This window comes from Bos taurus, chromosome 6, assembly GCF_002263795.3.
Source record: "Bos taurus isolate L1 Dominette 01449 registration number 42190680 breed Hereford chromosome 6, ARS-UCD2.0, whole genome shotgun sequence".
Lineage (NCBI taxonomy): Eukaryota > Metazoa > Chordata > Mammalia > Artiodactyla > Bovidae > Bos > Bos taurus.
In genome coordinates this window covers 63,001,228-63,014,096 of record NC_037333.1, presented here as the reverse complement: position 1 = coordinate 63,014,096, position 12,869 = coordinate 63,001,228, and the positions used below count along the sequence as shown (strand labels likewise).

At 35.6% G+C, this 12,869-nt stretch overlaps 1 protein-coding gene and 1 long non-coding RNA gene across 2 annotated transcripts in view; both read left to right on the top strand.

Annotated features, from left to right (window-relative positions):
- The window catches only part of KCTD8 (potassium channel tetramerization domain containing 8), a 262,947-nt gene that overhangs the window by 83,503 nt on the left and 166,575 nt on the right, over positions 1–12,869 (top strand).
- The window catches only part of LOC132345512 (uncharacterized), a 174,869-nt gene that overhangs the window by 81,737 nt on the left and 80,263 nt on the right, over positions 1–12,869 (top strand). Inside the window, exon 1 of the long non-coding RNA XR_009494888.1 lies at positions 1–12,869. This exon is cut by the window's left edge and continues 81,737 nt beyond it; it is cut by the window's right edge and continues 15,732 nt beyond it. This is a non-coding gene — a long non-coding RNA (uncharacterized lncRNA).

Below are 12,869 nucleotides of genomic sequence, written 5' to 3'. Positions count from 1 at the left end.
GGTAGTTTGAAGATTCTTTGGCATTGCCTTTCTTTGGGATTGGAATGAAAACTGACATTTTCCGTTCCTGGGGCCACTGCTAAGTTCTCCAAATTTGCTGGCATATTGAGTGCGGCCCTTTTACAGCATCATCTTTTAGGATTTGGAATAGCTCAACTGGAATTCCATCACTTCCACTAGCTTTGTTTGTATTGATCCTTCGTAAGGCCCAATACGAATTGAGTTCATATTCCATGTCTGGCTCTAGGTGAGTGATCACACCATCATGGTTATCTGGACTTTACAGACGATAAAAGGGAAGTTAGAGGAAGACTTGGTTACTTATTCTGGGTTCCAGAATCATGAGTGTAATTCCAAATCCTGTTACAATAACTTATAGATACAATGTTTGTTATTATGATAACTATTAGTGAGGTTGGCTACTCCATATGGCCAAGTCTCCTCTCAGAGAAGTATTCCTAAATAAGCTCTCTGATTTTGTTTTTGTTGTTTGCATGCTTGCCTGCTTGTTTTGATTATTTTTTCCTAGATCTACTATATTCTTAAGAAGTTGAGATGTAAAAAATAAAAGCAAAGATTCCTTCTGAGCCCTCCCTCTTTGCACACACATCCACACATACACAAAGTGAAACACAAATAATATATGCAGACTATAATTTCATATAAATTGTGTTAGAAGTATAATTTTACAAACTGCTTTTCAAACTCAATTTTTAAGCAAGATATTTCCTTGTCAATGAGACATACAGCAGCTCCACTTTGATAATTGCATGGTAATCTATTGCAGGGAGTGACCAGAATTTATTTAATAAATTTCCCTCTATTATGATTTCCCTTTAAGTGCTACCTGCAATTTTTCCTATTATATGAGAGAATAAATATTTGGAAATAAATGTTTTTCATATTTAATTACTTTAGAATAAATTTCTAGATGATATTACTGGATCAATTGGTATAAACATTTAAAATTTCAATATATTTATTAATTCTCTACACTCCTAAAAGCTTGAGACAATTTAATCTTTATCAGTTTTGGAGATGACATCATTTGACCATGTTTTTGTCAAGTTTTCCCCAAAGTTGTTTTCTAAAAATCATGGTTTTGTGTTTTACTTTTAGGTTTGTGATCCATTTTAATCAGATTTTTGGGAAAGGTATAAGGGCTAGATATATATTCACTATTTTTTTTTTTTTTTGGTGAATATCCAGTTGTTCAAGAACCCCAATTTTTTTTTTTTTTTGGTCCATGCTTGGAACCCTGAAACATCCCTGTGTTATTGATACTAAGACATAAATGTGGCTAAAGATTTAAATGTAGATCTGAATATTTTGCTACTTCTGAATAGTCTACTTGAAAGCCATTAAAGTAATTTCTATTTATTCTGACTCTAATTTAAGATGAATTCCATGGCAGAAACACTTCCATAATGTCCAATTGTAATATAACTGGTATGTTGTTTAATAACACACGAAGTACTGTTCAGAAGCTAGTGTAAAACTATAGGTGTTGCCTAGAAGAGGCAAAATTATGTTTTCTAGCATCTCTCCTCTCTGCCCTGGTCCTTATTACAGCTTTTCATTTTACTTAAGTCTGTGATCTTTGAATTTGTTGGCTTGTAGTGAACTTCATTCACTGAAGCCAGAGGCAGAGTTTTCAGTTAGATGCCCTAGCTGCTGATCCATACTCCTGGAGACTAACTCTAGTCTCAGTATTAAAATGTACAGAAATACATCAAAGACACCTTTTTCCCCAACATCCCCCTTTAACCTAAGAATAAATAGCGTGGAAGCATTTCTCTTAGTTCCTAAGCTTTGATATGACTTACAATGGGATAAAAAGACGTCAAAGTTTCAATTCCTTTTAATGTTTCTCTTCTAATAGTTCTATGATTTGATACCATGGTGACAGGCATCAAGGAAATACTTAGAATTAATGATGCTTTTAGTTGATTTCAAAAAGAAATGTATTTTTAATTCCTCTAGCTTCTTGGTTAAGTTACCATCTTGCATACAAGCTCGTTTCTGGCATAAATGAATTGAAAATATCGATTTCAAGAATTATTTTAATCCATACAACACCATGCTTATTTTTGTCTAATTTTACCAGGTTATTTTAACGCAAATTATAGGAACAGAGAAGTAAGGCAGATGGCTTAAGTATTATATCTTATAACATTTTTGATATTTAGAGAATTATGTTTGGAATTGGTGAGCTATTTCTTAGTATTTAAATATGTGTTGTTTCTTAATTTTAGGGGGTCGGTCTTAACTGGGTTAAAATTTCAAATAATGTTTTTAAAAATTCACCTTTAGTATAGAAATTGTCACTTGAAGTTATTGTGATATTCTTTTATAATTCAATTAAGAAGCTGTGTGGATTCTTTGCAGTATTGTTTGAAATATTTCTTTTCCATTATTTTCCTACAATTACTGCAGGTTTATATTTCGTCTCATCTGGACCATTTTTATAACAACTTCATGGTGTATCTGACTTCAGTCTTTTCCTTCACTATTTTGCCACCTATTATACATATTATTTGATTGTCGAAAACACTACATTGCTCATATTATTGTAGTCACTTCTGCATTGTCATGTAGAAAAGAATATGGATTATGGAATAAAGACCACTTTCTATTCTTCAGTTTTGGACACACTCATTAATCTAAGTTTCAGTGTCCTTAACTGTAAAATGGGGCTTTATCAACAAGCTCATAAAAGTTGACATTATGATTAAATGAAACTAATGTTTGTTTTATTAACACTTCTCAAATGTCTGATGAATAAAGTCCAAACTTCTTAACTTGGCATACAAAATCAATTGAAGTTTGAGCTCTAACAACCTCTCAACATATTAAATCATCCACATGTGGTCAACATTTTAGCCAAAGTCCATTCAGAAATCCCCTCTTCATCCTCGGCTTCTCTCTTCCTGTACCTGCATCTCTATGTTTCTGTTACCTGAACTTTCTTCCCTCTGTCATCACATATTGAAATGCTACCAGTTCATTAATGTAAGCTGATACGGCATCTTCAAATTCCTGATCAAATGTAGCCAGCCTAAAAAATGACCTTTTTCTTCCTGTTATTTGTAGGGTCCTTAGTTTTGCTTTCTTATGACACCTAACATGTACTGCTCTGAATAGTAGTTACCTGTGTAAAGGTCTTTTCTAAGAGACCATAAGATACTCAGTAGCAAAGCCGTGTTATAGTCATGCAAGTTCATACACTTAGAACTGCATCAAATACAAAGTTTTCAATAACCATTTGGTGAATTAAGGTATCATTTATCTAATATTCATAATTATATTATTTTAGGATTATCTCTTATAGGGATATTTTTTACTCATTAAACCATTAAAAAATGCACAGGATCTGGGATAATTGTGTTTTTCCTGTATTGGCTCAGGAGAATTCTTAGATGATTTCAGCAATGCAGTGTGCATATCACTTTGAGTACATTATGACTATTGTATTATTTTTAAAAAAAGCTCATGTTAGCTATAACAGCAGAAATGTCCTGTCATGGATCAACCTTTGACAAATCTATTCCCATTATGGAAAGAACAAAGGCATTTTTAGTTGATACTTTGTATTTTTAGAATATCTAGTTTATTTCTGACCCCAAACCATCAGAATACATAAGATTCTGTTGTATTACTAGTGTCCTGTTGTTCAGGCAAGCATGTTTAAAAATGCCCCAGATAATCACATAATATCTCATTATACACCATAAGACCAAAAAAGGCTTCTTACACTGTCTAATACATTTTTCATTGTTTCAGGCAAGTTTTACCTAAAGCATTTCTGGCAGGAAGACAACTCTTCTAGTGTTAATTATCCCAAGGGAATATGATTTCATAGCCTCCCTTATAGAATAAGGATCTTAGCAAATGAATGTGGTAAATGAACCTTAGAGCTATTGCAGTGACAGATGAATTATGTCAGTAAAAAACTTGGAATGAGTAGAAACAAGGAAGAAAAATCTCACCTTATGTGAGATCAGATAAGCATAAGGCATCTACAAAGGCTTTTAATGATGTCTCTTAGGAAAATTCTGCTTTGTTATAGAGAGTGACGAGATGATAATGGACTTTGATGGAAGGGGAGAGGGAATGAAAAGAGCCTTTGAGAAAACTGAAGAAGAAATATTGGACATTAAATGAAAAAAAAAAAAAAAAACACATGGAAAGAGATGTATTTTGTGTGCATGCTCAGTTGTGTCTGACTCTTTGCAACCCCATGGCCTGTAGCCTGCCGGACTCCTCTGTCCGTGGAATTCTTCAGGCAAGAGTACTGGAGTAGAGGAGTATATAAACCAAATACAGATTTTATTGCTTCTTAGAGAATTTGGAAGGATGTGTATGAAGCAATCTGGATAATCTACTTTTCCATTATATTTATGATATATATGTTCCAAACATTTCTATGAATAAAATATTTTATTAAATTATAAATAAGACATATTTAGGTATTGGATTGCTAAGGGTAAATAGTTTTGTTCCTGTATATGCACTCTCAATGTAGTAATCAACTGTGCTTTTAATCCTGCTGGAGTAATACATTATCGGTTATTTTTTAAAATGCCATATGTACATCTATTCATTATGCAACACAAAGTTAGAATAAAAATGTATGATTTTGTTAAATTGTCCTGTCTCAAAAATATTTTGGGGAGAACAGCATGCAAATTTTTAGTAATAAATTTCTTCTCTATTATTGTTCTGGTCTTATCTGATCTCAGACTTGAATTTATTCAGAATGGTCTTTATTGCTAGAAATTTTGTTTAAAACTAGAGAAAAGATAAATATTCTACATGAGTTTAAACTTTTAATTAAGCCTCAAAGCACAAGAGCCAAATAACAGTTAAATAACTAAAGAAGCCATGATATTTGCATAAAATGAGTTAAATGTGTTGAGGGTTTTGAATATTATTTTACCTCAGTATATCAGAAAATACATAAGAAACAGGTCCACTAGTATTTCCTACATATTTTGTTTCCTTCTCAGTCTCTGAGGTGTATTAACTGCCCAGTCTGCAGATAATTGATTACTTGGATGATCAATAAATTTTGTAAATGATATATTTAATATTTTAATTAATTTTATTCCTATTACAGAATTCATCTTGCCCTTAATTTTAAAAAAATATCAATAGAGTAAGAAAATAATATAATTTGATATGTTAGGGAAAGCCATTTTTAGGAGAAGGAACAATGTATTAAAATCATGCTAAATACATGAATCCAAGCAGGAAATAAAACAAAATTCCCAGTGCTCTTTTATTAATATATGTGTGGCCTTTTGCTTTTTAAAAATTGCCATTTGGAGGGTAACCTTTGTTTTTATTTGAATTTTTATTGCCATGACATATATTCTGAAAAATCTTTAAAGCAAAATTATGCACTATATTTATATTGAAGAAATATAAACATTTCTGTTAATTTCTGTGCAACCACACGCAGGACAGGAAATAGATCTTTGCCTTCCTGATCACCATCTGTGCCTTAGCCTCCTAAGTTAATTTTTATGCTGACCATACTAATTTAATGTCATTAATTTTCTTGCTTTACTTTATAGTTTTAACTCTTAGGTACGCATCCCTAACCATGTTAACGTCACCATTTGTTAAAGAAATGGAATCATGTACTGTGTGTCCTTTCATGCCTAGCTTCTTTCTCCCAGCGTGATATCTGTGACATGTAGGCACGAATCACGTGTTGTGTGTAGCTGTACTTTGTGTGATATCTGTGACATGTAGGCACATAGCCGTGTTGTGTGTAGCTGTACTTTGTTCGTTTTTACTGCTGTGCGGTCTGTGTGTGTGTGGTGGTTTTTCACTTTTAAAATCCATTCTCTCTTCACATGCATTTGAATTGATTCTTGTTTTTTCTTCATGTCTCTTGGGTAATATTTAAGTGAGGCTGCTAACAACATGTATCTTTAGCTCTAGTATTGCTGGGTATTGCTGAATTGTTTCTCATGTGATATAACTGTGCACTCCCATTTTATATTTCCCCATTACTTCACATCCTTACCAACTTTGGTATATGTCAGGTTTTAAAACTCTAGTTACTCTGATGGATGTGTTTACAGTTTCATCAATAAGTCGTGTCCGACTCTTTTGTGACCCCGTAGACTGTAGCCTAGCAGGCTGCTCTGTTCATGAAATTTCACAGGCAGGAATATTGGAGTGGGTTGCCATTTCCTTCTCCAGGGGATCTTCCCATGCTAGGGATTGAACCTGCATCTCTGCACTGCAGGTGGATTCTTTACCACTGAGCCACTGGAAAGCCCAGTAGTCCCACTGTAGTTGTTGTTTACTTGCTAAGTCATGTCTGACTCTTTGTGACCACATGGATTATAGCACGCCAGTCTCCTCTGTCCTCTACTATTTCATGGAGTTTCCTCAGATTCATGTCCATGGAGTCAATGATGCTATCTAACCATTTTATCCTCTGCTGCCCCTTTCTCCTTTTGCCTTCTATCTTTCCCAGGATCAGGGTCTTTTCCAGTGAGTCAGCTCTTGGCAGCAGGTGGCCAAAGTATTGGAGCTTCAGCTTCAGTATCAGTCCTTCCAATGAATATTCAGGGTTGATTTCCTTTAGGATTGACTGGTTGATCTTTTAGTCCACCGGACTCTCAAGAGTCCTCCAGCACCACAATTCAGAAACATCACTTCTTCAATACTCATTCTTCTTTATGGTCCAACTCTCACATCCAGGCATGACTACTGGTAAAACCATAGCTTTGACTATGCAGACCTTTATCAGCAAAGCGATGTCTCTGCTTTTTAATATGCTGTATAGGTTAGTCATAGCTTTCTTTTACCAAGAAGCAAGTCTCGCAATGTCTCTGCTTTTTAATATGCTGTATAGGTTAGTCATAGCTTTCTTTTACCAAGAAGCAAGTCTCTTTTAATTTCATGACTTCAGTCTCCATCCTCAGTGATTTTGGAGCCCAAGAAAACAGGATATTTTTAATTTTCATAGCTAACTGATTAGGTTGGGTTCCATTTGGGCACTTACGAAGTTTTGTTCAAATCTCTTGCCATATTTTTCTATGATATTATCTTTTTTTCTCTTCTCTATGGATTTGTGTGATTCACACACACACACACACACACACACACACACACCCCATACACACTGTATTAAAAAAAAAAAAAACAACTATGTTTCTATTTTTATTATAAATATCTTCTCCCAGTATATAATTTACCTTTTTATTTTCTTAATGATGGAAACAAAAATAATCAATTTTTATGTAGTCCAGTTAGTCAGTCTTTTTCTCTGTTGTTTTGTTTTTAAGTGTTTTGTTTAAGAAATCTTTCACTTCCATATACAAAGACACTTCCCTGTGTCAGTCCTGGGTGTTCATTGGAAGGACTGATGCTGAAGCTGAAACTCCAGTCCTTTGGCCACCTCATGCAAAGAGTTGACTCACTGGAAAAGACTCTGATGCTGGGAGGGATTGGAGGCAGGAGGAGAAGGGGATGACAGAGGATGAGATGGCTGGATGGCATCACCAACTTGATGGACATGAGTCTGAGTGAACTCCGGGAGTTGTTGATGGACAGGGAGGCCTGGTGTGCTGCGAATCATGGGGTCGCAAAGAGTCGGACACGACTGAGCGACTGAACTGAACTGAACTGATGTGGATATTAAACTGTCTTACAATCATTTGTTGAAAAAGACTGTCCTTTCCCCACTGTATAAAGTAATAACTTTGTTAAAAATCAATTGTCCATATATGCATACAAGTGGTAATGAGCTCTCCATTTCATTCCATTTGTTCGCTTGTCTGTCCTTGTACCAGTACAACATTATTTTAATAATTGTGTTTTTAAAATAGCTCCCTATATCCCACTGAGCAAGTCTTTTTGCCTTGTTCTTCCTCAGTAGTGTCTTGGCTATTCTTGGCTCTTTGCATTTCCACATTTAGTAGCAAGTTGGTTAAAACGTACATACATACACATATCGTACAGGTTGTGATCTTTATTTGGATTTCATTCAGTCCTTAGAGAAAGTTGGGGAGGATTAACACCTTAAATTTTTGAGACTTCAAATCTGCAAACATGATATATCTCTCAAGTTTTTAAGGTCTTTTTTTACTTTCTCTCAATAAAATGTATTTTTCTGTGAGAGATCATCTTGTCTTTTATGTGATTTAATTCTAGTGTTTGATTGGTTTTCCCACTGTTGTGAATAGCATGTTTTTCAAACTACTATGTATCTAGCACCATTGTAAAACTAGGTCTCTGGCATATGTATAAATCTTCCTAAAATTATTTTATATCAAGGTTAGTAATTCACTGTGTATCTCAATTCAGTACTATAACTTTGTCATTGGCCTCTGATAATCTGTGGATGTTGGCTGCCAGCAACAGAAACTGATTTTGGCTAATTTATGGAAAGGAGAACATAAAAGAGAATAGAGGTGAAAGAAGAGATTTATGGGTTCCTGGGGATCTGTTTTGAAAACAAGTGGCAATCAAGGCAACCCCAAAGTTCTATGAGCATGAACATGAAGTCTGAAAGCATGCTTCCTCTGTGGCAATTTTTCTGTACCTGTTCTTACTTTTTCTGGCATCTTTCCCTTAAGTGTAATACTCAGAGCAGAGAGCATTTAATTCAATAAACTTAGATCACTGCCTTACTCTCCCCATGTAGAGAGATGGAAAATTTGGTCTTTGGGGGTTTTTTTTAGGAGAGATTGGTTCCTGAAAATTATCTTTGAACCAATGCTATGCCCAATGGGAAAAAGGGAGTAGAGTATAATCTCTCAAAGAAAAAAGTGCTTTTAGGAGAGGTTATGAATGCTAGAGAGAAAAGCCAGCAAATAAAGGCATTCTCCTTAGAGGAAGATCATATAAAACAGTCTGGTGCCTATCAAGCAGTTCTTTGTAAAGTTTTATAGCAAATGCTTTGCTAACTATGGATTTATACTAATAGGATATCTGGAGCCACCGTATTCTCTCTCTCTCTCTCTCTCTCTCTATATATATATATATATATGGGCTTCTCTGGTGGCTCAGATGGTAAGGAATCCACCTGCAATGAAGGAGCCCCAGGTTCAGTTCCTGGGTGGGGAAGATCCCCTGGAGAAGGAAATGGCAACCACTCCAGTGTTCTTGCCTGGAAAATCCCATGAACAGAGGAGCCTGATGGGCTACAGTCCATGGTGTCACAAAGAGTCAGACACGATTTAACTAAACCAATATATCCCAATGTGTGTGTGCACTATATATATATATGTGTGTGTGTATGTCTTACATATATGTGTGTGTTCCACTGTTATCCTTTATTGATTTTAATCTATCAAAGCATTATAATTTGTTTAAAATAAATTTACAGAGACAGAAGATTAGAAAATTAGGAAGTCAAGTATTGGTATAACTATTTTTAGTATTTTTCCATAGAAATTTGTATTATTATGTGAATGAAGAGAAATCTACCCTATAACTTGATTTTTCCAGAAGTTAAAATAAGATGCATAATATTGGGTTTTTTTTTGGCAGAGAACTGAAGTTCAGTTAGGGTTGATGTTTAACCTTTTTCCATTCACAGAGAGGCGTCCAACTTCAACCAAGTATGTTATTCACAAAATGAGTCACTTCCTATGCAGGTGTTTCCAGATGTGTTAGGCTCCTGGGGATTAATTAGGTGTAGAGTACTATTTATGTAAATGTAGGACTAAATGTTATAATGCCTTGTTAGTCTGTTGTACCTCAAAGAGACTTCAGAGATATTTTTATTCAAACTAAAGAGGGAACTTAGCCTATATGTCTCTGGAATTTAATTGTCCATTGGAAAGGATCCTGGGATGAAGTCTTTCTCCTGTATCAATTCTTTAAGAATCCATGACTCGTATTCTTCTCTACTTTTTTCTAAATGTTATTTTTATTCTAAAAATAATACTTTTTTTTTAAAATCATGTAGGTAGTAGAGAATTATATGAAATAAAAAACGAAAGCTTTAGAAGTTTTTATACCGCTAAAGTCATTCTTGCTGTGTGCTATTTGCTCACATCTGACTTAGTTTAGCCTCTGGAGCAAGACAATGTGTGTCTGTCTACTCTTCACCAGACAACGCTGCAGGTGCCTGAACACAGTGAGTTAACTTGACCCCATTAAGTGGTGTTTTTTTTTTTTTTTTCCCTCTCTTTCTTATAGTACCATATATTTTCAGTTGTTAAATGTTTTAGGTATGTTAGGGAAATTAAATGGAGATAGTCTTGTTCAAGCTTCAGAGACAAGAAAGCAGATCAGGGCTCTGACCTTGTTTCTGACACGCCTGGATACTGCCCTGACTACCTGCCTGCTCCAGAGTGTACCTATTGTTACCAGTAAGCCAGGGGCAATATGGATAAAATAGGGGGTGGATCTTGAAAGGGTTGAGCCCTTAGAGGGGGTCTGGCCAATGAATCAACTGACAACATTCTGAATTATGTTTCAGCTATTACTGAAGTTTTACATAAAACCTCAATACAAATGCCTGTCAGAAGACTATACACAAATGGCATTTTTTGTTTTGAGAATAGCGATTTGATAGAAAGAAACATCACTTTGTCATTAAAATGTTCACACGCTGGTAAAGTAATGTTCAAAATTCTCCAAGCCGGGCTTCAGCAATACGTGAACCGTGAACTTCCAGATGTTCAGGGTGGTTTTAGAAAAGGCAGAGGAACCAGAGACCAAATTGCCAACATCTGCTAGATCATGGAAAAAGCAAGAGAGTTCCAGAAAAACATCTATTTGTGCTTTATTGACTATGCCAAAGCCTTTGACTGTGTGGATCACAATAAACTGTGGAAAATTCTGAAAGAGATGGGAATACCAGACCACTTGACCTGCCTCTTGAGAAATTTGTGTGCAAGTCAGGAGAAGGCAATGGCATCCCACTCCAGTACTCTTGCCTGGAAAATCCCATGGAGAGGAGCCTGGTAGGCTGCAGTCCATGGGGTCGCTAGGAGTCGGACACAACTGAGCGACTTCACTTTCACTTTTCACGCATTGGAGAAGGAAATGGCAACCCTCTCCAGTGTTCTTGCCTGGAGAGTCCCAGGGACAGGGGAGCCTGGTGGGCTGCCGTCTCTGGGGTCGCACAGAGTCGGACATGATGGAAGCAACTTAGCAGCAGGAAGCAACAGTTAGAACTGGACATGGTTCCAACAACAGACTGGTTCCAAATAGGAAAAGGAGTACTTCAAGGCTGTATATTGTCACCCTGATTATTCAACTTATATGCAGAGTACATCATGAGAACGCTGGGCTGGAAGAAGCACAAGCTGGAATCAAGATTGCTGGGAGAAATATCAATAACCTCAGATATGCAGATGACACCACTCTTATGGCAGAAAGTGAAGAGGAACTAAAAAGCCTCTTGATGAAGGTGAAAGAGGAGAGTGAAAAAGTTGGCTTAAAACTCAGCATTCAAAAAATGAAAATCATGGCATCCTGTCCCACCACTTCATGGGAAATAGATGGGGAAACAGTGGGAACAGTGCAGACTTTATTTTTTGGGGCTCCAAAATCACTGCAGATGGTGACTGCAGCCATGAAATTAAAAGACGCTTACTCCTTGGAAGGAAAGTTATGACCAACTTAGATAGCATATTGAAAAGCAGAGACATTACTTTGCCAATAAAGGTCCATCTAGTCAAGGCTATGGTTTTTCCAGTGGTCATGTATGGATGTGAGAGTTGGACTGTGAAGAAAGCTGAGCGCCAAAGAATTGATGTTTTTGAACTGTGGTGTTGGAGAAGACTCTTGAGAGTCCGTTGGACTGCAAGGAGATCCAACCAGTCCATTCTGAAGGAGATCAGCCCTGGGATTTCTTTGGAAGGAATAATGCTAAAGCTGAAACTCCAGTACTTTGGCCACCTCATGCAAAGAGTTGACTCATTGGAAAAGACTCTGATGCTGGGAGGGATTGGTGGCGGGAGGAGAAGGGGACGACAGAGGATGAGATGGCTGGATGACATCACCGACTCAATGGACGTGAGTTTGAGTGAACTCCGGGAGTTGGTGATGGACAGGGAGGCCTGGCGTGCTACGATTCATGGGGTCGCAAAGAGTCGGACACGACTGAGTGACTGAACTGAACTGAATGGAATATTTAATATTCCATTATTGAATATTAAATATTATTTAATAATGGAATATTATTTAGTATTCTAAATAATAATCATAACCTTCCTTTGGATAAAATAAGTCAAAGAAACATTAATTTGTAAAATCACTGCATTGAAAGATTTTTGAAGTGCCCATATCAGTGCATGTATCCTCTTATTAATGAATAAAAGTATAATTTCAGTGTCACATACGTGTACTCTAATTCCCATCCAAAGAGTTAATAATAAATATTATCACCTTATCTAAGAAAGAGGTTCTTATTGAGAAGATGTAATATAATTCTATTATGGAGTAACGGAATGGAGAAAAAAATCAACTTAAGCCCATAGTTGTATCATTGAGATATATTTAGTAATATTTTCCTCCTAACTTGTATAATTTAAAAGGAGATGATCATAATATATAATTACTCAACCATGTTTTTTAAAATAGTAATATGTAATTTTATTTTTCTATTTTTTTAAAAAAGCTATTTCATAGCTTAGGTGTTCTAAAAATTAGTTTATCCTTGCCCCTTTTAATAAGTATATATGTTTAAAATTTATTTACAAAAAATCATGTTGTAAAAACTTCTTTGAAAAATGTATTTGAATATTTCTGTAACAGAACCCTTACCTGGAATTATTGGGTTCAGAGTATGTGCTTTCAGTTTTTGACATAAAATGTCAAATTATTCTCTGATAACCTTATGATTTCCAGTCACATCAAGCATGTTGTTTTGGAGCACTAACGTC